Here is a 22,605-nt window from a genome sequence, read left to right as displayed (position 1 = left end):
AAAAAAAAAAAAAAAAAAAAATTCATTCTAAAAGGTCTCAGGACCCTTTCACTAGACAGGAGCATCTGTCTTAAGCATCTCCTCAACAGTGACTAGGTGACCAGGAGATGGGCTTTTGCCTCTGATACTCTCCTTCAGCTTGACCTCTATTGCTGCCACAGGGGTAAATTTCCAAGGTCTTCAAAATGGCATGCTGCACCCCCAGATCCCTTGTTCTTTCTATGACATATTTATAATTCCTTGTATAGTTATTTTACCTCCTTCCTGTTTTCCCTCTAACAACTCAGATGTTGATCCTGCTGTTTTAACTTCTCATGTCTCTCATAATCTGCTTTTGCCATTCTACCCTCTGTCAGTTTCCCTTCTAGCTCTTCCTTTTTCTTGGCTTCTTATGTCTTATACCCATCTTTATGTCTAGAGGAGGGGCTGCCACCAATGGCCACAATGACCAACCCTAGTCTCTTCCTTCTTCTGTCCCTCCCCTACTGCCTGATATCACACTGGTGGCAGCCCTACTAGCTACAGCAAAGTCAAACCACATGTACTGCCTTCCTCACTCCCCCAGGCTTCCACCATGGTTTAACCGGTCTCCTGGTAGGGAGGTTACTGAGACAAAAAGATACTAAAGTTCATGTTCTTTTTTTCTATGATAAATCTCTCTCAAATTACATCTAAACTGGGACTATCCATTCTCCCAGACAGAAGTAAAGGGATCGTGTGTTAATTAATCAATCCTGTTAACTAACTAAAAAAAAAAACAGTCTTGTCATATAATCTGCTTTTCCAAACCAAACTTGCAAGTGCTCTAGTCAAATCTCACTTCCAACTTTACCAGGTGCAGAAATATTAGTGCTAGAAAACACCAGGGTTATGTCAGGCTTGCTAAAGTTTTTTGGGGGAATAAAGTTGTCACCTTGCTGTGCCTAACTCCTCCTCCCCATGGAACAGGTAAAACTTTAAATGCTAAATACTCTAAATAAGTAGGAACAGATAATTTCACATCCACATGGTCTGTTTATTTTAAAGGGTTTTATGTCAGACCATTATAGACAGATAGTCAAAAGTTTCATATGCATAGCTAATTAAAGAAAAACATTGGAGATTTTTTTTAGCCAATATATTAAAGAAGCAACAGGGTACCAACATGGAGGGCTGCAGAACCAGAGGGACAAAGAGGCTTCCCAATTGGCAGTCTCTGTTAGTGACAAAACTCCAACAGCCCTTCAGAGACCTGGTAAGAGCAAAACTGCTAAAGGGATAATGTCCCTTGTTATTGGTACAGTCTGCGGGGGTCACTAGAAGCATAATTGCCCCCAAAGGCCTAAACCTCCAGGACCTTGTCTACTCTGCAGGCCAAAAAGTCACTGGGAAGCAGGTGTACTCTCTTCTGAAGAGAGGAGAGAACACCTAGCTCAGAAATGACGGTCACTGAGAAAGCCTGGAAATCTGCTAAAGTTCCTGGCACTGACTCACCACCACCCCAACAAACTCCAGGAGAATATTAAGGAGCTGGAACGCAAATTCATTCCTTAATTAAGATAAGGCTACACAGCCGGGCTCGGTGACTCAGCCTGTAATCCCGCGCCTTTGGGAGGCTGAGGTGAGTGGATTGCCTGAGCCCGCAGGTTCGAGACCCGCCTGGGCATCTCTACAATAAATCAAAAAAAAAATCAGCCAGGCGTGGTAGCACATGCCTGTAATTCTGGCCACTCGGAAGGCTGAGGCAGAAGGATCTCCGGAGCCCAGCAGGTCGAGGCTGCGGTGGCCGGGAGCGGCCACTGCCCTCCAGTCTGGGCGACAGAGTGAGACTCCAACTCAAAAAAAAAAAAAAAGATAAGGCTACATGATTCCAACATGGATGGCCAGCTGTTTGGCCATCCATGTTGGAATCATATAGCCTTATCTTAATTAAAGTTACTAAAGGTAATTTCAAATTATAAATGTAAAAAGTTTTATGAATTTACCATTAATATCAATTATACTAATACTAGGCCTAAATGCTACTCAGAGACCACAACACAAGCTTCTTGATAATCTCCAAAAGAATTCTCTCCTATAAATAGCAGAGCAGGGGGAGAAAGAGACAAATCAGTTAGTTCTCCTCTCCTGTGTTCCTTGGTTTTCCTTGTGTAAAATCTCTATTTAAAAGCGAGTTTGGTTTTTTTTTTACTTGTCAAATTTTCATACCATCACTTTGGCTAAATAAGTAACTTTTGCAATGATCTGTAATCATGTGTTATAACATTATGCTTTTAAAGCCTTCAATATGTAAATTCTTCAAGATCTCAATTCAGTCTCTCTAGAATAGAATAAGAAACAAAGGCTTCAGAAACTACACCTACCCCACACCCTCCTCCTGAACTGCATGTACACCAGGTAAACTGTTTTTGTAAACAAAGTTCATCTGAAAGCCTAAAATGGTAACTCAGTCACTCACTGCAATTTATAATCAGCTATAGTGCTTTTAAGTGCCAAATTGCTAACGACTTTAAAATCTCCTTCCAGGCATAAGGATTACTAATCCAACATAGGATAGATAACAAGATGGCTTTTTCTGTTTAAATTATTACTAATTATTTTTGTTAAACTTTGATGTAATATTGGCCTGTCAAGGTGGAAGGCCAACACCACCCCTCCTTCCATTCCTCCCATCAAAATCAGAGAGGTGCCGGGCTTGGTGGCTCAGCCTGTAATCCCGTGCCTTTGGGAGGCTGAGGTGAGTGAATTGCCTGAGCCCGCGGGTTTGAGACCCGCCTGGGCAATTTGGTGAGACCTCATCTCTACAATAAATTAAAAAATCAGCTGGGCGTGGTAGCGCATGCCTGTAATTCTGGTTATTTGGAAAGCTGAGGCAGAAGGATCGCCAGAGCCCAGCAGGTTGAGGCTGCGGTGGGCAGGAGCGGCCACTTCACTCTAGTCTGGGCGACAGAGTGAGACTCCAACTCAAAAAAAAAAAAAAAAAAAAAAAATCAGAGAGGTGTCAATCTCCCATCTCCAGAGTGGAGGCTATCTGAAATCCACCCTCTTTAGCATATTAATTATTGTGACCCTATATCAGACCTATTGTTCAAAAAAAGGGGATAGTTTTTCAGCCCAAACTACCTGTTTTAAATTATCTTGTTCATTATTATTTCTTACAAGTTAAACTACAACGTAACTACATCTTTCCAAACAAATGTTTTCAATTTTTTTCTTTCAAACTTTCTAAAAGTAGCTGTATTTCCTTGGTAAAGTCATTAACAAACTCCTTGTAACTGTCTATAAATTCTTACCAGAAAATTCAAAAAAACTTGAAGACAAGCACTGAGAACATCCACATAGGAACTAAGGAATTCACTGGTGTAAGAGTAAAAACTGCCTGAACTCCTATAGTGGGTGTCAAGCCCACTGGGGTTACTATTTATAAAAACATTTTATTAGACATCAAGATCTCAATATGTCATAACAGCAGCTATAATGGTCTTTATCATAGTAGTATTAATTCTAATAGTATATGTTTGTGCACAGTGCTTTGTGTACAGAGACTAAGAATACTTAACAGCTCCATAAGCTCCTCTCCTCTCATCCCCTCCTCTTATTCTAGACAGGTAGGGACATCTTTGCACCCCATATCCTGCAGGAAGCAGTTACAGAAAACTGACCTTCACCCCTGTTCCCAGGTACAAATCAGAATATTTTAAAGTAACAAGAAAGGGGAATAAAAGGACATAATATGGACTCAATATACCCAATGAGCAGCCATTTTAACATTGCCTAGATCTGTCACGTTTTTCCAGCAGTTCACTTAAATTTAATTTTAATTTACCCTCTAATCACTAGCCAAGAACAAAACTGATTTCTCAGAGGTAGCTGTAGCTAATTGTTTTACAACCCCTTCCTCAGCTTGTTTCATAAACAAGTTAACCTAGTCAGCCCTTCATGACCTTCGTGGCAGACCTCATCAGCATGTTAACAGTCATCTGCCTGTTGTCCATCACCTGACATCAGTACCTGTGCTTACCTGCCCTTTGTAATGACATGGAGCAGACCACCACCTAGTCACCTTAACAATCTGTCCCCTATCAAAAGAAAGATTTAAAAGGATTCAACTTCTCCAGGCTCGGTGGCTCAGACTGTAATCCCGCGATTTGGGAGGCTGAGGTAAGTGGATTGCCTGAGCCTGCGGGTTCGAGACCCACCTGGGCAACTTGGAGAGACCTTATCTCCACAATAAAATAAAAATTAGCCAGGCATGGTAGCGCATGTCTAGTTCCTGCTACTCGGAAGGCTGAGGAGGAAGGATCGCCAGAGCCCAGCAGGTCGACGCTGGGGTGGGTGTGAGCATGCGGGCCACTGCACTCCAGCCTGGGCAAAGGAGTGAGCCTCCAACTAAAAAAAAAAAAAAAAAAAACAACGACAACAACAACAAAAAAAACGCACCCTAAACAAAGACAAAAGATTCAAGACTACAGAGTTGTAGAAAATATCATATATATATAAAAGGTAAAGATTATATCTAATGTATACAATGAACTTCTACAAATTGAACAGAAAACATCAGCCAGATAGAAGTAAGTCTGAGATATTGGTAGGCAATTCACTAAATAGGAAATGCAAATTGTTAATAAACATAAGAAAAGATGCTCAACTTCACTAGGAGTCAGGGAAATGCAAATTAAATTTCAAAGACATTAGCATTTTGGGGTCTGGCAGATTGGCCCAAAGTGTTGACCAGGCTGGGAGTGGGGGGTGGGGCCCTCTTCTGCACTCTTGATGTGCCAGCTTCAAGAGTAAAAGCAATCCCACACTTCTGAATCCATCCTGGAAGAAATAATAAAACAAATGCACAAAAACATGTAAACAAGAATATGTATTGCTGCATTGTTTTCAATGACAATACTGTAAACACTCTTCATGTACATCAATAGAAGAATGGTATATAATCTATTCATACAATGGAATAATGTGCAGCCACGAAAAATAATGTGTTGGCGCTATAGATGCTGACTTGGAAATTATTCATGAGTATGAAGGAAAATAAGGTCTAAGTCAATGTGTCTGGCATTTTGAGTGTATGTGGACCTAAATATATCTATATAAATCCTGTGCAAGTTGTTAACAGTGGTTTACTTTGAAAAATAGAATCAGTCAGATGGAGGGATAAGACTTTCCTCTTGATATAATTTTTTTTTCATTCCCTCAAGGTTTTTATTTTTATTCAACTATAAGCAAACAGAAGAATTAACACAACTTTCAACAAATTCCAGACTGGTTTTTCTTACTCCAGGAAAGAGTGACCAAATTTAAGGATTCCTGATAACCTGCTACCTAGCACTCCTATGGGTCTAAATGGCCACACCTTAACAACAGAAAGTCACTCGCCCTATTCTTTTTCCAGGATTTCTCTTTCAAGGAGCTGAAGCAGGGCACTGGCGCCAATGAAGTCATCTGAAATGTGTCACACTGAGGTTTAGCCATGACGCCAGCCTCTGGTTGACTAGCTGTGACAGCACCGTAGAGACACGTCTCAGAAGATGCTGTTGCATACAATTCTGGACTGAGATCACAAAGGCAGGGGCAACCGATTCTTCTCTCTCTCTTAAAGATTCTTTGATGCTTTGCTCTATTATTATAGATCTGGTCATTTTGCCTAAATCTTTTCTTCTTTAAATTCCAGGTTGCAGCCGGGCTTGGTGGCTCAGCCTATAATCCCACGCCTTTGGGAGGCTCAGGTGAGTGGATTGCCTGAGCCCGTGGGTTTGAGACCCGCCTGGGCAACTTGGTGAGACCTCATCTCTACAATAAATCAAAAATTAACCGGGCGTGGTAGCACTTGCCTGTAGTTCCAGCTCCTTGGAAGGCTGAGGCTGAAGGATCACCGGAGCCCAGCAGGCCGAGGCTGTGGTGGCCGGGAGCGGCCACTGCACTCCAATCTGGGCGACAAAGTGAGACTCCAACTCAAATAAATAAATAAATTAATTAATAATAAATAAATAAATAAATAAAATTCCAGGTTGCTATTCTTCTACTAACCATTTGATGACCCCATCGTGGTACCAGAACATTCCCCAAAATAGAGTTCAAATTTGATCCGAGCATAAACTGGGTGCGTGGCTATCTGGCATTATAAAGGACAAGCAGTAGGAAAAGTCACCCTAAGCCACTCTCTGACTGCTCAAGTCTTGCCTGCGCGGCGGGAGCGGGGAAAGAGGAGAAATCTACATGCAACACTGAACTGGAGAACACTGCTTGGGGCCTTCGGGACAGCTGACACCTCCGAGCGCTCCCCTACTTCCCAGACAACTGCTCGTAGAGTTTGGACACATAGTCATCTCATTCAGCTTGGTAACACGTATCAGCCACTGGGGACCCAAGCTCATACTTTTTACGGAAAGATGCCACCTTGAATTTGCCACGGTGGTCTCTAGATCGGTTGCTGAGAATGGGCTCATCACACTTCTGCGGCCTGTTCTGCTCGTAAACAAACCAGACGTAGCGGTGGAGGCCTGTGCCCTTGGGGGGGGGGGGGTCTGAGCCCACGTAGTCGGAGAGGACTGTGCCACTGCTGATGTCACTGCTCTTCATGTTGACCACCAGAAAATGATGCCATTCTCTGTATTTGGGGTCCTTCCTGCTGGGAGCATCCGGGTCTGTCAGAACCAAGGTGTAGAGTTTACCTGGATCTAGGTCATCCCACGAAACGTTGGTGGGTCCGTCCTTAACCTGGGTGGGCGTCAGCACTTTGCGCAGCTCGTCCACCGCGGCGCCGCCGTAGGTGACCCGCAGCGAGTGCTGCGGCTTCTCGTCCACTTCCTGGAGGCTCAAGGGCCCGGACCACTTGCTGAGGTCCACTGGCATGGCAGGGCCGAGTGGGTCGTTCAGCCGGAGAGCCGCGGCAGGCCAGGTGCACGCGGCGGCAAACTGCCCCGGGAAGGCGCGGACCCCGCGGCTGCACGAGTGCACGCGCCCCGCCACGCCCCGCCCCTCACGCCGATATAATTTTTTTTTAAAGCAGTGAGATTATGAGCAAATTTAATTTTTTAAAATTATGTTACTCCCCAGTTACCATTTGGGGCGGAAAGTAAAGAACACTTTTGTGAAGCCTGAAGTCCCCTCCAAATTCCCAGGCTGGTCGGCATTCTTTCTGACCAAACTGCTGCTGAACCGAGTCGGCTGAGAGTGGGTTCAAAGAGAACAAGATGGGTCCAAATGGGCACTGGTTTAATTAAGATTAGAATCAAGCCAACCGAAGCCACTTAAAGTATATGATGTCGGATGTGCCCAAGGCAAGACACATCGTTTTTGATATCTAAGGCTGAAGGAAAGTTTGAGACCTAGCATTGAGAGAGTTTTGGGGGTGGAGAATTTTATTGTTAATGGCATAATTATATTTACAACAAAAATTATCCTCATTTAATGCCAGTAATTTAATTACTGATTTAGAAAATGGAAGTGTCCAGCAGACTCTGGACTGCCCTCAGAGACAGATTTTGCATCCTTTGAGGCAGTTCAAAGACCCCCTTTACTGGGAAGTCTTCCCTCCAGCCTAGTACATTACAGAGATCTGGAGAGAGGACTTGTAACCTGTGAAGAGCTATGTGGGATTGTTTCTGTGGAATTGGAATTCTCATCTGTCTTACTTTCCTTATACTAAAAGGCAAGGTGGGAAAGATGACTCCGGAGGCAGGCAGCTGCTCAAGGACAGGCTCCCTGGGGGTGAGAGAGGCAAGAGACTTCACCTCCTGGAGATCAAACCTGAATTAGTCAGCATACTCAAATGACTCACAATCAGAGGATCCCAGTCTTAAAAGAAGCCTGTAAGGGCTGCAAGGATTTCTGACTCCACATCCGACCTTTGAACCCAGGTGGCACTGTCCCTCTACAAGGGAGATGGGTCTCCTTTTTCTGGGATTACTTTCCAGACAAGATGACAAGCTTTGGGTATGTCCAGATCTCCTGCTACACTGTGGTTTTCAGATCTTCTCTTTGGGTGGTTACTTAGCAGATGGCTGATCTCACCAATTGATTCTTACTAACTTCATTTTCCTTCAGTGCTGGGCATGCTCCCTGTAACCCCACAGCTGGCCCTGACCCACCCCAAAATCTGAGTGGAATTGTTAGAATCTGCCTGCAGGGCCCTTTCAGTGTCTCTGCCCAGATAGTGATCACTGATAAATATCAGTGATTCAATCTGTTCATTTCCAGAAGCTGCTGCTTCTGGCTTAGAAAGTCTCTTCCTTTCTTTTCTGCTTATTCAAATTCTTTCCTCCACATTGGGCTGGCGACTCTTCTAGAAGGAATCTTGTCCTTCCGTCTCCCAATGCCACTCATCCTCCACCCCAAATCTCCATTAATATTGTACTGACTGCTGCCAACTAGCATAGTCAACCCAGTGCTCTTTATCACCCTCATGTGTCTGTGGGGCTCTGCTAACAAGGTTAGCAGTTCCTGAGCAAGGACCCTTACCCATCGGCCTTTGCATCTTCTATAGCATCTGCTGCAGCAAATGGTGGAAAGCATCAACTCTGAAGCCAGACAGGCCAGCCGGTCTGTTATTCTGGACAATCCAGACAGCTTCTCTGAGTTTTAATTTCTTCATCTTTAAATTAGTACTTTGTGAGAATTCAATGAGGTAGCAACTATAAAGAACCTGGCCTGTAATAATTGCTCAGTAAGGTTCTCTCCCTTTCTGCTAGCCCCTATCCTCCTGCAGGGGTTCAGCGAATCCTGTAGCAACAGACTACAACATGTTTGTCCCAGGTAGAGCCTTCCAAAGTAGGTTCTCTGTTTTAATGGGACTGGGGGATAATCCTTTGTCCACCAGGAAACTCCCTGGTCCGCTCCCCTTCACTCTTCTTAGCTTACCCATGACCAAGCAACTTTAGACTTGGGAGAAGATACTTCAAAGTCAAGGTAGTGTAAGGTAGTCATATTAAAGGCACAAGGCCAATGCACAGAAGGCTGGAGTTCTTCAAGCCTAGAATTGTCTTATCTGTTGAGGAATTTTAGATTGACCAGTTAATTTTTCTTGTCCTCAGTTTCTTGATTCATAAAATGGAAACAACGAGTCCACCCCTGCTTTTCTTCCACAAAAGGGAGATGGTATCTGTAAAGCAATGGGTTTAGATTCACAAACTAAGTTTAATGACCTGGTACGATCATTTCTACATGTTCTTAGGCAAGTCCATTTCCATCAGCCTCAGTTCTCTCATCTACAAACAGGAATAATAATACCCCTTTTTAGTGTAACAGAGGAGATATGAAATTCAGAACTGAAATAAGACCATGTATATTACTTCACATTATGTTATGAACTCCAGGAGATGATGGAAGTGAAGGGCTTTATTCTGTGGGGCAGGGGCTTGAGAAATGGTGAAACCTCTACCCATGAGCAGTATGGGATTCTGTGTAAAGTTTCTAAAATAGGCCTTTTTGGGATGGACACTTTCGAATCCTCTTACAATGTTTATGATGGTCATATTTCCTGGTAAATGGTATCAAATCCAAAAACCTGTCAAAGGGACAGATGGCATTCTTAGCACAAAAGAGGAAACCAATTAGAAGTTAAAATACAGAAAAATGTGAATTTGTAAATGTTAACAAATTGTTTCACTGTGGAGGACTGCGCCATATTCCCTGACACTGGTCAAGGAACGTCCCTTTCAGCAATGCTCACAGGGCACTGACCACTGGAGTCTAAGGAAACCTTACTGACTCTTCTAATATCCTTGATTTGAAACTTCATACCTAGCCCAAGTCGTTGGGCAGATGCTGATAACTGTACTACATCACTTATACAGTGACAGACTGTGTCTTTGCAGCTCAGAAATGAGCTCTGAACAGTAGGCTTTCGGAAGCAATTTCTAAATACAAGCATTAACTCAGTCCATCAACAAACACTTGTATGTAACTATATATAACTATAACTTCTGCTCACAAGACACTTCCAAACCACACAGAAAAATCCAGTGAAACTTACTGTGTGTTATAATGGAGAATGTCTCAGAGAAAAGAGATTCCACCTTTACCTGGGGGAGTGGAACATGGCTTCACAGAAGGCAAGACATCTGAGCTATGGGACAAGAAATAGCATTTGCCCAGAACATAAAGGTGATGGATGAGGTTAGGTTGTAGTAAAAAACAACCTCCAAATCTCAGCTGTTTAATACACCAGAGCTATATTTTTATTTATTTATTTATTTTTGCTCTCTTTACAAGTTATAGCCTCTTTATTCATGGAGCAGCTCCTTGTGAAAGAAGGAAATAGCAAGAAGGCACACACCAGATCAAAAGTGCAGCTGTTATACCCTTTGCTAAGATTCCCAAATGGCTTAAGATGGTCCTGGTTTGGGGGAAAAAACCTAAGAACATGGCTGTCACCCGGGCTCGGTGGCTTAGCCTGTAATCCCGCGCTTTAGGAGGCCCAGATGAGTGGATTGCCTGAGCCCGCAGGTTCGAGACCCGCCTGGGCAACTTCGCAAGACCTCATCTCTACAATAAATCAAAAATTACCCAGGCGTGGTTGCGCGCGCCTGTAGTTCCAGCTACTTGGAAGGCTGTGGCGGAAGGATCACCGGAGCCCAGCAGGTCGAGGCTGCGGTGGCCGGGAGCGGCCACTGCACTCCAGTCTGAGTGACAGAGTGAGACTCCAACTCAAAAAAAAAAGAAAAAAGAAAAAAGAAACCTCATACATTGAAGGTATCGCACTCTTACCACTCTTCTGAACTACTTGTTGTGGTATCCTGCACAGCCAGGCATGACTTCACAATCTCAAGTCCAATGGGGACCTTTATTACAACTTTATTATTTTTTGTAATGCATAGTTATAGCTGGCACAAAGTAGGTGCTCAAAAAATATTTGCGGAATGAATAAATGAATTTCTCTTTATTTTCCCAAAGTAAGACTAATCTTCTCTGTGTACATAAATAGCATGTCAGTCCCAGCATTCCACAGAAACCTGAGGCAGCAGACCTGTAGTTTTCCAACTTGGTTGCAGCTACAAAACCCTTTATTTCAAAAATAATAATTAGGGTGAAGAGTCTCTGGCACCACTTCTAGCCTGTCTGGCCTACTCACCTGGGATGGCCCCTGCCCGTTGGCATGGCTGCTTGGGCCTTGCTGTCTCCTTCCATTGACCCATTAACTCCTGCAAGTGCCTCCGTGAGCATGAGAGAATCTGCAAAGGCCTATTGGTGACAGGCACCTATGAGATCTCCAACCAGTTCTGGGTGCCGGTGGCCTGCATAGCCACCTCAAAATCACAGATTCTGCTGGCCATATTCTCTTTTCCAAGGAGGAGGCAACCAAGGGAAAATTCACCTTTACCACTGAAGATTATGACATGTTCGAAGTGTGTTTTGAGAGTAAGGGAACAGTGCGGATACCTGACCATCTCATGATTCTAGGTAAGAAGCATGGAGTGGAGGCAAAAAAATTATGAGGAGATTGCCAAAGTCGAGAACCCAAACCATTAGAAGCGGAGTTGCAATGCGTAGAAGACCTTTCAGAGTCTGCCATGAATTATTCTGCCTGCATGAAGAAGAGAGAGGAGGAGGTGTATGATACCAATAAGTCAACAAACACTTGGGTCCTCTAATTCAGCATCTTTTCAATGTTCTGTCTCATTGGACTAGCCACCCGGCAGGTCTTCTCCTGGTGTCGCTTCTTGAAGTTGATTGAGTAATGAGTGGGGAGCACTCTCCTTCCACCTTTTGTCTCAGCCAGCAGGACATGACTGGGATGTGCCTGACCTATGAGCTAGGTGGCTCAGCCTGTAATCCTGCTCTTTGGGAGGCTGAGGTAAGTGGATTGCCTGAGCCCACGGGTTCGAGACCCGCCTGGGCAACTTGGCGAGACCTCATCTCTACAATAAGTCAAAATAAATTAGTCGGGTGTGGTAGCATGCACCTGTAGTTCTGGGTACTTGGAAGACTGAGGCGGAAGAATCGCCAGAGCCCAGTAGGTCGAGGCTGCGGTGGCCGGGAGCGGCCACTGCACTCCAGTCTGGGCAACAGAGTAAGATTCCAACTAAAAGAAAAAAAAAAATTTTAATATTTGTGTCAGAAAAATAATAATGAAATAACTTCTCCACTAAACTCAGTCTTTTCATGGGATAAAAGCGGAATGGCTGTGGTTGATGTGGAAATGGGGGAATCTGAACCCCACTAACTCAGCCTCTTCCTGGCTCCCTCTAAGGAAACTTCTGGGGATCTTGAGGAGTTTCAACCCCAGATTGTGAGCCTCACACTTAGATCTATCAAATCACATAAACAATCAAACCTCAGCACTTTCTCATGAAACCAGAAATTTCTGGCTGTCATCTCTTCTCCCTGTTGAAATCTGCAGTTGACTCTATTCTCCTTTGATGAAGAAATGAAACGTTCAGAAGAAGAAGAGCATGCAGTCTGTAAGGTCAGAGGTACCGGAGGGCAGGGCGGGCCTCAACAAGATGGCTCCAACCCGGACCAGGAGAACAATGGGTGAGAGTGAGCCAGCAAAAATGAGTGACCGGAACTAAGACTCCAGCCGCAAAGCCAGCCAGTACCTGTTACGGCGACTCTACCAACCCCGTTCAGCCAATCACCAGCAGACGTGACAGCTGTCCCAACCAGTGATTGCTCTCCCCGACCCCCTCACAGCTTTCTCAGTGTGCCCTTTATAAACCCGTCACCCATCTTGCTGGGCACAACTTCTCCGGCCCACAGCTACATGGACCGGTGAACCTCGCCCGGGACTGTGCTAATAAATTTTTCTTGGCTCCTTGGTTGCCGTTTCGCCTGGTCTGATTTCGTTTACCTTACACAGTCCTCCTGAGTAGAGGGCTGAGAGAAGCCACTGGTTCCAGTGCCCTCAAAAGAGCATCCTTGCAAGTCCAGGGGTCTGGGGTTCCCCCAGAGGCACAGATTAGCTAAGCAGGGTCCCAAGACCTTGTGGGTCACCTTTTCTGTGGAATCTGCTTCAGGCCCCTTCAACTGAGACCCATTTCTCATCATTTGGACTACTGGAGAGGCTGGGGAGAAGGATGAAAATGCCTTGTGGGTCAACTCCTCTCTGGCTGACTGAAGACTCTTGACCCACAATAGTACCTGACAAGAGTGACAGTCCCCTCTGTGAGGTCCCCAAAGGGACCTTGACATGGGCTGTCAGTCCCTTTCAGCGTTGCCAATCTAAGCCAAGGCATGCCAGACGCTCAGGTGCCCCCTGGACGCTCTTTGAGGGAGCAAGGTCTAGGCTCCTCTCCTGGGCAGGTCACCTGACTTCTGCTAGGATGATAGGTTGGGGCTGCTTGATACATTTTCTTTGAGATCGTTGTCCTGTGCCAGCCTCTCCCAAGACTGCATGAGGAAGATGGGGTTGCTTGCTCCCTTTTTCCTCATTCTGCTTCATTAAAACACAAGATCAGCCTTAAACCATTTCAGGCTCCCTGCTCACCTCTGAAACCATGAAAGTGAATGAAAGAGATTTCCATCCCATGAACTCTGGCGCCAGTGAGTTCCCATGCTCTTTTTTCTGTACTCACGGAGTCCCCACCTACCTCAATTTCAAACCAGGGATGAGCTCCTCCAGCCCAAACCACTCTTCCAGGGAGTGGGCATGCCCTAGCTGAGACAGAAGCCATGGTTGCCAGCCCAGAGTCAGCCCCTTTTTCCCACATGCAGTAATTTCTAACATGGTGCTGGCCACATTGAAGGTGCTTACAAAATGCTGTGGACTATTTACAACTATGTTTGGCTGAAGAGGAGCCCAACCCTTAAGCCAGATGTCACAGAGCAACATTCCTCTGAAATTGTGGAAGAAACTTCAGTACTACACAAGGCATGAGGTCAGAAGCCAAAGGGTCATTCTGGTCTTCTTTTATGGCTCACCTGCAGGCTTAAGGCCCTGGGGAGTCAGTCAAAGTTTCCTTTTCTCCATCTTACTCCCAACTCCTGCCCTTACAACTGCATGTGAGCCATGTTGAACCTCAGTTTCCTTGACTTTAAAATGGGAATAATGGACCCATCCCTCCTTGCAGGATTGCAACCCTTGCCAACCATGAGATAAACAACAATGCACCATGCCATTGTGGAGGTGATTGTCAATATAACAGAAATCATCCCTACTCATTTAGAATCCCCTGATTGTCTTATCCGGATCACTTCCCCACCTGCTGTCTGATTTCTGTCATATTTTAGAGATGAAATAGTCAGATGTTAAACTGAATTTTTGAGTTTTCATCCAACTGTTTGGAATTGTGGACGCAAAGAAAACATTACATTTCATGGGCATTACTCCTTTCACAAACCCTCTTTTAAAAAGCCATCTGAATAATACATAGCTGTGAAGAGGACAGAGCTGGAGCTCATGTCCATCATATAGTGTCAGATGACAGAGGAAATGGCAGAACAATGTGTATAGCATGAGCTCATTTTTGAAGGGAAAACATCAGGCATGCTTGTATATGTGTTTCTGGAAGGTTATACACCAAACTGTTCAGCAGAATTATTGTGAACTAGGATTGAGGATTGAAATGAAGAGATGAAAGCCGGGCTCGGTAGCTCAGTCTGTAATCCTGCGCCTTTGGGGGACTGAGGTGAGTGGATTGCCTGAGCCCGCGGGTTCGAGACCCGCCTGGGCAGCGAGACCTCATCTCTACAATAAATCAAAAAATTAGCCGGGCGTGGTAGAGCACACCTGTAGTTCCAGCTACCTGGAAGGCTGAGGCGGAAGGATCACTGAAGCCCAGCAGGTCGAGGCTGCGGTGGCCGGGAGTGGCCACTGCACTCCAGTCTGGGCAACAGAGTGAGACTCCAACTCAAAAAAGAAAAAAAAAAGAAATGAAGAGATGATGAGGGAATTTTCATTTGTTTTTCTATTTTTTGTTCCAATTCAAAAAAATAGTGATTGGCATCACAATCCTGACCACTCCATTTATTGAGCACCTGTTGCATCCCAGACTGAACATAGGCATTTTCTTCCTTAATCCTCACTCCAGACTTGCAAGGTTAATCATTTTCATACCCACTTTCCATCAAAGGAAACTGGGGCCCAAGGTCACAAAGTTAATAAGTGGTGCAGCTGGAATTCTAACCCAGCACAATGTGACTCCAAAGTGCACATTTGTTTATGAAGGTACTTCTTTGCGGGTCCCATGATGCCATCTTGAAGATTGCATTAAAACTCTTGTATATACTTGAAATTTATTTTATTTTATTGTTATTTTTATTTTGAGTTGGAGTCTCACTCTGTCACCCAGACTGGAGTGCAGTGGCCACTCCCAGACACTATAGCCTTGACCTGCTGGGCTCCGGGGATCCTTCCGCCCCAACTTTCCAAGAAGCTGGAATTACAGGCGTGCGCTACCATGCCCAGCTAATTTTTTTTTTATTTATTGTAGAGATGCGGTCTCACCAAGTTGCCCAGGCAGGTCTCGAACCCACAGGCTCAGGCAATCCACTCATCTCGGCCTCCCAAAGCTCGGGATTATAGGCTGAGCCACCGAGCCTGCCCGAAATTTATTTTTCATCAATACATTTTTGTACATGCAATCTGATTTTAAAATAGTTACTGTGGTCAATTAATCCTCTTGGTGGTCTTGGGTGAATGAGCAGAGCATAGGTAAGACCTTAGGGTGTGCTGTCTTTTACATGAATTACATCTAAGTTTAGCCGCGACAAAGATCCAATCTGTTCAGAGCTCCTTTTTTGACAAAGGTTTCTAAAATACTTACAGCACCACAATGTGAAATGAAGTCAGCAATGGAGCTCCCAAGCGCTTCCCTCCAATATGATCACTGGGGAGCAGAATATGGTATCTCATGAGCCTGTGGTTTCTCCTATTCGTGAGGATTCAACTCTCAAAGGAATCTTCAGATTGGAAATGGATTTCTCTGTTGCTCCAGAAAGTGAAACTTACTATTGACAAGAGGAAAAAACAAGGAACTCAATTTCATATGACTTAAGAATTTGGTATCATTTAGAACAAGCCAACAATGGATGGGACTGTCTTGGCCGGTACTGAGATTCCTATCATTCACAGGATTCAGAAATAGACTAGTGAAGCATCTGACTTGCTATAGAAGGGATTTCTGTCTCAGATAGGAAATTAGACTAAATTGTCTTGAATTCTTCTTCTCAACTATATGTTTTGCATTTTTATTTATTATTGATGGGACTAACATGGGGTCTTAAGGAAGATCACCACTGAGCTTATAAATTCCATTGTCCAAATTAACCCCATACTTGTGGTTTTGGGTTATGAAACTGGCTAGTTTGTGAAAGTTTGGAGCTTAAAGATTACCCATCAATTGTTTGGTCCTAATTAATTTTGTCTGAGAACATCTAACATATGAACAGAAGTGCCAATTAAAACTGAATGGTGTTGTAATCACCATCTCAAATATTTAAACAATGTGATTATATAATATCTATCAACAGGGTTAAAAAAATACAGTTAGAAAAATGGATGTGAAGGAAAAAAAGTATTGCTTCAGGGTTTGGAAAATGCAATTTCTTCTTCTTACACCTCCCAGATCTTCAAGGTTCAAGACAAGCTCTTGCTGGCCCCTCACGCTGACTTCTGACAGGCCCCACACACCTTGGGTACTTTGAGCTGAAATATGCCCTCCAGTTGTCTGTGTCGATCATAATCAGACAAAGGATGTTCTGTGTTTTCCCTTATAGTCAGTCTGCGTGGGGTCCTCTCAGTCACCTCCCATGCTGGGCTGATGTGTTCCTGTGGGGAGTTTCTTGCTCAGCATTGGGGTGTCAGCAACACCAAATCAGCACAGATGTATTGAGAGCCTACTACGTGCAGATTGACATCTCCCAATTTCTGCTTTCATTCCCATCTTATTTCCTGAAAAGTCTACACCCGTCTCTTCAACACAGGCATTGCTTCCTGGAAATACCAGAGATATATCACATTTAATATGTCCCAAACTGAACTCCCTGGCTTGCCCCCCAAACCTACTTCTCCCAATGAACTCACCTTCAGGTTCAGCCAGATCAGAAACCTGGTCTTCAGTTTGACTACCTCCTTTTTTTTACATCTTGCATTTTTGTAATGATCATATTTTGTTATCTCTATCTCGATCCAAGCTTTATAGAAGAAACCAGAATGCTCATGTCCATTTTTCAAATACTGAGATCCTTCCATGCCAGTTGGTAAAAATTCCCTACGTGCCCCACTGCCCACCACTCGAGCCCCTTCCCCATTCTCCGGTCCTACCCCAGGTGCAGCAACCAAAGGGTTAACGTCTGTGGTACAGGCCAGGGCCTTCCAGGAACTTGCTCCAGCTAAAGGTCAGTTTTGATTGACTGAGGCCTGGGCAATCCCTTTCCTTCCCAGTTGGCCACCATGCTCAGGCTGGCTTCCCCCATGGACACAGCGTAGAACCTGGAGCCTATTGTAATTTAAGATGGCACAAAATGTCTTAAGTTTAAAATACGTTTTGAAATCAGAAAGAAAAAATGAATATGATAATAATAATGAATATATGTAATGAATCATGCTGTATATTTGTCTTTATACCAACACAACTATAAAAAATCATTTTTTATTTATTTTTCTTGAGTTGCAGTCTCACTCTGTCACCCAGACTGGAGTGCAGTGGCCACTTCCGGCAACCGCAGCCTCGACCTGCTGGGCTCCGGCAATCCTTCCGCCTCAGCCTTCCAAGTAGCCAGAATTACAGGCATGCGCTACCACGTCCGGCTGATTTTTTTTAAATTTATTGTAGAGATGAGGTCTCGTTGCCCAGGCGGGTCTCGAACCTGCGGGCTTAGGCAATCCACTCACCTCAGCCTCCCAAAGGCGCGGGATTACAGGCTGAGCCACCGAGCTCGGCTCATTTTTTATCTTTATTAATAGACGGGGCTCACAGGGGCACAAAGGCCTAGGACCCAGCAAGATCGTAGGCCTTGCTGTCATGCTCCCCAGCCTGTCCTCCTCTCCAAGCATGCCAAACTTTTCCTTCTCGATGCCTTCCTGTGTCCACTTCCTCCTCTGCTTGCCTTCCTTCTTCCATCCACGTTTGTTGACCACCTACTGTGTGTGCCAGCCCTGAGGATTCAGGAACGAGGAAGCCACACTCCCTGCTCTTAGAATGTTTACAGTCCAGAATGGATGAAGATGCACAAATGCCCAATGGCCATACCATGCAGTGGATGCTCCACAGAAGACCAGGAGGCCCAGAGAGGTGATGTGTGAGCTCCAAGGGACCAGCACCCCAGCAGCACTTCCCTCACCTCAGACGGGAAGATCCTGGGGAGGCTTTGGGGCTTGACCTTCTCCCCCAAGTCCTGTTAGTGCTCACCTCACTGGTCCCAGTGTCTGTCCAAGGTGAGCTTCCATGGCAGGCCACACTTTTAGAGGGCTGGCAAGGATTCGCGCTTAGTGATATAAGCCCAGGCTATGGAGAGTATCTGGGGCCTTAGAGAGGACGACCACCACTCACCTATCTCCTGGGGAAGTGGGAAGAGAGGGCTCGAGCCGGCCGGGACCGTCATTACACTGGTGTTTACACCCTGGCAGGGCAGGTGATTGGCCAGACATGGTTGTGGCCTACTATCCCAGCAGTGCCTCATTGCTGCATCCCCGGGCAGCCTCCCTTGCCTTTCACCTCTACCCTCCCTCTTACCCACCCACCATGAGCCCTGAAGGTTAGCCCTACTCCAGGCATTTCCTATGATTTCACTCTGCTGGCTCTCTCCTTCTCTGGTTGTGAAGGATGACTTGGCCATCAAAACTCTCGGAGTTCTTTGGTGAAAGTCAACTGTATTCCTACAACTGGAATTACTTGTGACTTTCTCTGTATTCCCAACATATATAGAACATTTCTCAAGGTGTATGCTAAAATGTTCTTATCATGATATTCTGCCATGATTTTAGATATTTGAAGTTAACTGCATGTGTGTGTCTTGCTCACTAGGTCAATTATTTTACATCAGTGATCACATGTGAACTTTCCCTCCCCAGAGACTAGCACAAGTCCATCAATGAAGCCTGTTCTCAGCAAATGCTTGTAACTGACTCACTCTTACTGGGGTCTAGATGACAATGGCATCCAGGCCAAGTTGTGCGTGTGTGTGTGTCAGAATCTCACTCTGTTACCCAGGCTAGGATACAGTGGCACGCTCATGGCTACCACAGTCTCAACCTGCTGGGCTTGGGCAATCCTTCTGCTTCAGCCTGCCAAGTAGCTGGAGCTATAGGGGTGCGCCACCATGCCGTATCCTCCCAAAGTGCTGGGATTACAGGCATGAGCTACTGTGTCACTTCCTATACTATTCTAGAGTTAGCTCAAAACAGGGCATCAGATGAGATCTCACAAGACTCCAAGAAAATAGTACCAGTCATAATCAGCAATAAATGTGCAGGGAACTCTGCTGCCCACTCCACTCTGACAATGAAGCCTTTTTTCAAATGGCTTCACCCCTTTCCTGCCTGGGGAAATATTTACTCATGCTAGAAGACCCATCTCACATATTAGTTCCTCTGTGAAGCCATCCTCCACTCTCTCTAGAAAGAACAAATTGTGTCTTCCCCTGGGTTCCCTCTTGCCTCTATTGTGGTGTTAAGCTATAGTATTAAAATGATCTAGGCAGGACTTGGTGGCTCAACCGGTAATCCCAGCACTTTGGGAGGCCGAGACGAATGGATTGCCTGAGTTCGCAGGTTCAAGACCCACCCGGGAAACTTAGTGAGACCTTGTCTCTACAATAAATCAAAAATTAGCCAGGTGTGGTAGCATGCGCCTGTAGTTCCAGCTACTTGGAAGGTTGAGGCAGAAGGATCACCTGAGCCCAGCAGGTCGAGGCTACGGTGGCCATGAGCGTGCCACTGCACTCCAGTCTGGACGACAGAGTGAGACTCCAACTCAAAAAATAATAATAGCGGGGTCGGTGGCTCAGTCTGTAATCCCGCACTTTGGGAGGCTGAGGTGAGTGGATAGCCTGAGCCCGCGGGTTCGAGACCCGCCTGGGCAACTTGGCGAGACCTCATCTCTACAATAAATAAAAAAATTAGTCAGGCATGGTAGCGCGCGCCTGTAGTTCCAGTTACTTGGAAGGCTGAGGCGGAAGGATTGCCGGATCGATCGAGGCTGCGGTGGCTGGGAGCGGCCACTGCACTCCAGTCTGGGCAACGGAGTGAGACTCCAACTCAAAAAACAAATAATAATAATAATAATAAATAAAATAAAATGATTTCCTTGTCTATTTTTTTTTCTCATTATGGCAGACATACATAGCAGTTCTGGAGGCAATGATTTAAAAGGAGACAGACAGCTGGGCTCGGTGGTTCAGCCTGTAATCCTGCGCTATGGGAGGCTGAGGTCAGTGGATTGCCTGAGCCCGCAGGTTCGAAACCCGCCTGGGCAGCTTGGCGAGACCTCATCTCTACAATAAATTAAAAAGTTAGCTAGGCGTGGTAGCACACGCCTGTAGTTGCAGCTACTTAGAAGGCTGAGGGGGAAGGATCGCCAGAGCCCAGCAGGTCGAGGCTGCGGTGGCCGGGAGCGGCCACTGCACTCCAGTCTGGGTGACTGAGTGAGACTCCAACTCTAAATAAATAAATAGAGACAGACGACCAAATGTCAAGAAGAGAGCAGCCTGGGTAGGGAAGGACCTAGAAACCCATGCCCCATGAGGGGACCATATGTTTTAGCTGGCTGCAGACATTCCTGCGTCTTGGTGTAATTATTAATAGCACCCACTCTCACTCTCAAAAGTGTCCTGATTTGGCCCATGAGATATACAGTCACCCTGTGTATGAGGAATACGTAAGGAAACCAAAGATGTTCAACCCACATGATCCTTGGGGAGCCCATCACCGTCTTCAGTCAGGCAGGTGGCAGCCGGGTGTCTGTGTGGCCTCAGAGGACCCGAGGGAGAGGATGATGTAACAAGAGCCTTTCCCATAGTCTGTTTTGTTTACTTTTGGGCACCCAGGACTTGGCACCATTCCTGGAATATATTAATCCCTTGATAAATATTTGTGGGAGGGAGGGATAACGGGTGGAGAGGAAAGGGAAAGAAGAAAAGCTTTAGCAACAGAGCTGACTGCACTGTAGGTCTGGCACCCGTCAGTAGGGATGCCCATCACAGGCCTCCTGCTGGGAACAGCATGGAAAATATATGATCTGAATTGTGAAACCCCCCCCACCCAACACCATCAAAATGATATGTTGAAGTCCTGACCCCTAGTATCTCAGAATTTGACCTCGTTCGGAAATAAGGTCATTTTGGATATAACTGGAGTAAGGGGGCCCCTAATCCAATGTGACTGGGGTCCTCATAAGAAGGCAGCCATGTGCAGACAGAGGCATGCAGGGAGAAGGCCATGTAAAGACAAAGGCAAGATTGGAGTGATGCAGCTACAAGATAAGGAATCCCAAAGATTGCCAGAAAACCACCAGAATCCAGGAAGATACAAGAAAGGGTCACCCTAATGGTTTCAGAGGGAGCCCAGGCCAGCCTACACCTTGATTTCAGATCTCTAGCCTCCTGAACGGTGAGAATACATTTCTGTTGTTTAAGTCATCCAGTGTGTGGTTATTCACGTCAGCCCAGGACACTAACACAGAAGGAATTCCACCTTGGGTGGGACATTAGTGAGATAATCCCTGGCCCTCTCTCTGTGTAGGCTCACTAGATTCCCCTGTTGAGCCAGAAGGTAGGGATAAATTTGCCTGATGTGACCCCTCCCCCTCTCCAGGGCCCACCGTGTGCCCATCCAGCTCTGGACAGGTGGTCTGCACCCAGGAAGCAGAGCATAGGCTCATCCGGCCTAAGGCAACACCACCAGCCTAAAGCCTCCCTTCTCTGTCCAGCTGGCCATGAGCTCAGTGCTCTTAGAATTCTCAAATATCAGAGCTTGTGGAAATTCACAATCAAGTCCACCCTGCCCTGCCAATCCCAGATTCCAGGCCTGGAGAGGAGCGGGGGATATCTGGACTCTTTCCCTGCTCTGTGCTCTTTCCATGTTGTTACAAGAAATAACTTTGTGGTCAACTCACTGTTTTCCAAATAAGCCCCAACCCTCCTACCTGTAGGAATCCCCTTTGCCAGAAATTCCTCACCCCACCTCCTCCTCTCAGCCTGCCAAGATCTGACTCAGATACCACTTCCTTCAGCTGATCTCCTGTCTAGGCGGATCGCCGATTCCCTCCATCTTCAACCCTGCCCCCATTCAAAATGATCTCTTCTTCCTCATACTCTGACCAACCCCCAGGCTGCCCACCCTACCTGTTGCTTGCCTTGGGACACTTTGCAGGGAGTAATGGCATCTTATTCTCCCACTAGTCATCCACTCACCCACAAATATGTATTAAGAATCTGCTTTATTGCAGAAATTGTGAATAACAAAAAAATTATAGTGTAGTTGAGAACATGGATACCTGAGCGATTACTTACTATACAGGATGCTGAGCAGAATGAGTGAACAAATACAGGCTGCCCTTGAGGCCACAGTTGGAGAGTGTGGCAGGAAGGTGTCAGGGAAGTCCACAAGTGCCCAGGTCTCCTCCCCAACCTCATCTACTACCTCTGACCCCTTCTGTCTGCTCCAGCCCCACTCCTGCTGTTCCCCACACATTCCGACTTTATTCTCATTGTGGTTTATGCACATCCCCTCCCCCCCCCCCC

The 22,605-nt window shown here is 45.7% G+C and overlaps 2 pseudogenes across 1 annotated transcript; one reads left to right on the top strand and one right to left on the bottom strand.

Moving 5' to 3' along the window:
- Positions 1-6,186: 6,186 nt before the first annotated feature.
- On the bottom strand, positions 6,187-6,894 carry LOC103263868 (annotated as a pseudogene). Its single transcript, XR_002482170.1, has one exon. The product of XR_002482170.1 is annotated as a phosphatidylethanolamine-binding protein 1 pseudogene (transcript).
- Positions 6,836-11,663, top strand: LOC103263870 (annotated as a pseudogene).
- Positions 11,664-22,605: the final 10,942 nt, after the last annotated feature.

Source organism: Carlito syrichta, unplaced genomic scaffold (assembly GCF_000164805.1).
Source record: "Carlito syrichta isolate Samal-C Ts95f unplaced genomic scaffold, Tarsius_syrichta-2.0.1 Scaffold305308, whole genome shotgun sequence".
NCBI classification, from domain to species: domain Eukaryota; kingdom Metazoa; phylum Chordata; class Mammalia; order Primates; family Tarsiidae; genus Carlito; species Carlito syrichta.
Note: the sequence above shows the minus strand (reverse complement) of the source record. Positions and strands in the feature narration are given on the sequence as shown.